We start from the raw sequence: 4,894 nt of genomic DNA on the forward strand, positions 1-4,894 counted from the left end.
CCTTTCTTCATGTGTTCAATACTTTTTCCCTGTGCCATTCCACATTATTACAAATAACTTCATTTCTGGACATTTATGGTTTGATTTCTTTGTATATATGGATCACTTGGGTTGTTACCAACATCTGGTGAAAATTTCATGTCATTGGCACGTCTAGTAATATATTTACTGAGAAAATGATGACGTGTTCAATACTTATTTTACCCACTGTATTCTTTTCCTCGAAATCACAGTGACTCTACAAAAACACCCATCACAAACTGTTCCTGCGTTATGAGACATCTGTCACATCTATCATCCAAGCACTGATGGAACTGAACCACTGCACCGCAAGGCGTGCGTTAGCGGTTACTGCTAACACTACTATTGTGACTCCAGGCTATGAGAACCTGCCAAGAGCTTCAGCCTTAATCCAAATCACTCAGCAGGCTCTTCTCCTACTAAAATACATCTTAGGTATAGATCCAAAACAAAGACATTCCCCCTGATCGCCCCTCTGGCTTTTCTTTCCCCACCTCTCCTCTGCATGTCTGGGAGCAGCTGACGAACAATCCTCCTGAGAGTGGGAGGGTGTGGGCCTAATGGTTTGACTGGTGAAATCACTACCAATACCCAGTGGTGTGGAGCTGGACGTAAGTCATAGTCCAGAGTGTAACTGAGAGGAAAGAGAGGAGAAGAGGGAAAGGAGGTGATGCAACCTAACTCCACTGTTTGTTTTCAGTTCACCCTCAAACTATGATGTTGCATTGTGCAACAGCTCAGCCACTTGCTTTAAATGCCCCATAGCCGAGCACAGACTTTATCTCTCTCTCTCTTTTTTATATATGTAACTGAAAAGATAAAATTAAAGAGCATGAGAAGCAGCCGAAATGCACAGTTTGAGATGAGTTACTGCTTTCACAGACTTGCATGCTGCCTTGAGATGGTTATATTTAAAAGATAAAATACTACAAAGCTGTTCCAAACACGCACACATTATTTGACAAAATACTGTTTAATTATGCACGCAATCTGTTCATCAAATTAGTCARTGTTATTGTGATAGCTGCAGGTTTGATGTGCGGCATTGCCATATGGTAGCAAAGCCTGCAAGAGAAAACATTTGCATGCCTATCCCTATTTTATGCAGCTGAGATGAGACGTTTGACTGAATTTGAATGACATTGTGCATGGATTTAGCCTTTTACATCTTTTTTTTCTTTTTTTTAAATGGTGAGACTCATTTTCAATCTCACTATCGTTTTTTTTATAGAAAGAAATTCTGAAAATATCAGCTTAAATGTGGCTCAAACGAAACAAAGTTGTCTCCTGACAGTAAACAGAAAATGTCACTCAGAAACCTCCATTAGTGTCAACAACAATAAACGAAACCTTACCCGAACACACACAAACACACACTCGCCACAAGCGATATCGGTGAGTGAAACAGGACTACCCTGCTGCTGGAGAGCAGGATGACGCACATGAAATTCCTCACGCAGCACAATCAAGTGTAGTCATCCCAAACCTCTCATCCTCTCCCAAATGTTTTCTATGTAAACCTAAACGTCTCTGCCCCACACCGATTTCCCTTTAATGTGTTCCGAAGCACTTCGAGAGTGGCAAAGTACTCTTAAACCAGGTCTGCATGGATGCTCTGTCCGTGCCTTTGCGCAGCAACGTCTGCACCCTTACCCGAGATCGGACGCAGTTCTTCCTAGAGGCTTCTCGAAGCCGAGACCAGGACGTGCTGCGGTTTGGACTGGACAAACCCAGCTCCACCTCACCCCAGTAGGCTCTGGCCAAAAGCTGGAACCAGAGGCAGTACGGCTCGGACAGGCAGCCATCGACACCAGCCAGTCGAGCCCAGGGACAACCTCCAGATGATGGCGACGAGGAGAAGGAGCAGCAGCTTTCTGCATTCTTGTCCACATCCTGCAGCTTTGGGGGATCCTTCAGGTGAACTGGCTTACAGCCTGGAGGATGCCCATTCCTCTGGGCCAGCATGGCATAGCCAAGTCTGAGGTGGTGGGTCCAGCTGCTAGAAGGGGATAAAACAAAAGCAATCCACTGGTCTCTTCTTTAATTCTTGTCAACTTTGCATTTAATTTCTTTCTTTGTCCTCTTCAGACAGTCTGATCTGGTTTCAGTTCAGAGAAACAGGGCTGTTCCCCGGGACGTCCCACAGACACATGATGTTTCCACTCAGCCGGGAGGAGAGCGTACTGCAGAGAGAGCCCAGGCTGACTGAATGACGCACCCACACACTCTCCACACAGAACTCTTTCTCAAGTATGCACACACACATACACACACCGGGCAGCCTGAAGTGGATTTTCCTCCACTCCTGCCTCCTTCATGTTCCTCCCCTCCTCTTCCAACCTTTAAAAGTTTCAGTCATTCCCTTGGCCACACGTGTACTGCACTCACACGTGCCAAYGTCCATCAATTAATCATGAGAACAAATGGCAGCAGAAACAGTGCAGATACAAGTGGACGGACTTAACATTTTAAGAACTTTTTCAAGATTTTGAAATAAGAAGCAAAAATACAACTAAGTTTTATCAGGCAGGAGACAAATAAGAATACCATTAGTCCACATTTTAAAAGGGAGGAGGAATGTGGATTCTGTGGAATCTATAAAGCAGAAAATGCAAACTAATCCACCCACAAATGAATGCCCTCAACTCATCTGGCAGCTACTAATGTTTGAATGGCCCATATGGAAATCAGTGATAAAACCAGGAGTAGCATAAAGTTCAGAACCTTTATTAGCTAATTTTATTAAAAACATTTTAAAATTGCTGCGCAATTAATGATGCAATCAATATCATTTATTKGCAGGGTTCCCACACCTTGGTCAACATCAAATTCAAGGACCTTTCAAGGACTTTCCAGTACCAATTTCCTCAAATTAAAGAACCACGGCAATTACCTATTGCTACCGCAGAATGTTACCAATAACAGGTTGTTGCGTCAGAATCAATGAAAGAAAGTGGATTAAATGTACACCCTGCATTCATATCTACAATACATGGACATGTAATTATGTACTGGTAGGTTGGGCAGCTCAGTTTGGGAGGAGGGGATGTGAACATGTCCAGACACTCGGTGAGGACAGGAGGACCTGTGGTGCTCTCACCTGGGCTCAGAAAGAACGACCCGCCCTGCTCTGCTCTGCTCTGATTGGGTAAAACTATGACTATATGGCTCATGTTATTTGTTGAAAGCCACGTCAGTTTACCATAATCCTGAGTTATCCACCCCAACAAATGTAAGTTTTTATTTTATTTTATAATATTTACTTTTTTTAAGATGATGAAAATCAGTCGTATGAATAGAGAACTTTAATTCCCCCCCAAAAAATTCCAGGACTTTCAAGGACAATTGTAATTTTTGGCTGTTTTCACAAACTTTGCAGGACCTTAAAATCTTTTTTTTTCAAATTCACAAACTTTCAATGATTTCAAGGACCCGTGGGAACCCTGTATTAGGGATTTTTGTTGAAAACTAATAAATATTTATGRTTGACTTGATTTTTAAATGTACCACTAGTGTACAATTCAGCTCATCTGACAAGTTTAACCTTAAGTTTTTGTAGCAAACACCACACATTTTCTCCTTCTGAGTTTAATTTCTGCGTATTATGCTAAAAGCAACATACACTCCCAAATGACACATTTTTGATTGTATCACTTGGCTAAAACAGTGACAAAATGTACATACAAACAAAACCTTAAAARAGGAAACTGCAAAAACAAACACAGCGTTCAGATCCAAGCTTCACAAAAATCAGAATTGGGGACAACACAAAGTGACAACTGCAGCTCACATTTAAATCTAAATATTGCAACCCGACAACAAACCCCATCACACTTCCACAAGAGAATACGCCGTCAGCCCTTCAAGGTAAAAGTCTCCACAGAGATTTCAATAGCAGTTATAGTTCAAGTGGGCYTTTTGTGAAGGGGGTGAGAATGTCTGCAAAATGGCAAAAATGTAACTACCAGTCTATTTTAATTCTAGGGAATATTTGCCATCCGAGACAGCAGTGACCATGAAAGCAACATCAGGAACCCAGTCGAGGAATGTTCCCGCTCAGGGTTCGGTTATGAGCATCTTGTTACCACATTCAGTCGGCTCCATTTAGCATGTGGTATTCTGTATGGAAAAGATAGCAAAAATAGAGGTCGCCGAGCACAACCATTTGAAYCAGTTGACCCGTGGAAGCCAAAACAAGGATTAAGTCTCGCAAGGATGGATTCTTTTGAGAACCACGCAGTTTGTGTTTGTGCAACACATCATCATTTGAGGTCCGGTTTCCAGCCAAACAATGCCTCGCTCCGATTGTTGTCAGGCTTCAGACTGCATCGTATACGTCTCTGAATTTGTGAAAATCAAAAACACATGACTGAAAAGGAGGATTTGATGGCAGGAGAGTTCATTTGGTGCCACGCAAAACACAAAAACAAGACAGGCCACCCAGAAATACAGTCACCGTGGCAACAAACAAGCTCAAAACAATGTGTCCACAGACCCGGGGTGATCTTCGTGGGCGCTTGTGTGGTTCCACGGTTTGTTTGTGCGACCGTGTTGCTGTATATTCGGTGTGGCTACAGGCGTTGTGAGGGACAGCAAACAGAGGATTTGAGGCTTGAGACGCAGCCGCCCATTTCACTTCCTCAGACTTTGTTATGTAAACCAAGGCTGATAACAGTCCACACATTAGATTATAGCATGGAAATACTTTCTACAGCTTTTATAAAAGTTGTTGTTTTTTCAGCTGTTCCCAATTCTAGCGTTGCCACTAGGACAGTCATTCCCAAAGTTGGGGTCAGGACCCACAGTGGGGTCCTGAAAATATTTACTGAATAAATTACACTTAAAAATGACAACTAATATTTTTTTAACTTTG

The sequence above is a fragment of the Austrofundulus limnaeus genome, unplaced genomic scaffold (genome assembly GCF_001266775.1).
Source record: "Austrofundulus limnaeus strain Quisiro unplaced genomic scaffold, Austrofundulus_limnaeus-1.0 Scaffold30, whole genome shotgun sequence".
Lineage (NCBI taxonomy): Eukaryota > Metazoa > Chordata > Actinopteri > Cyprinodontiformes > Rivulidae > Austrofundulus > Austrofundulus limnaeus.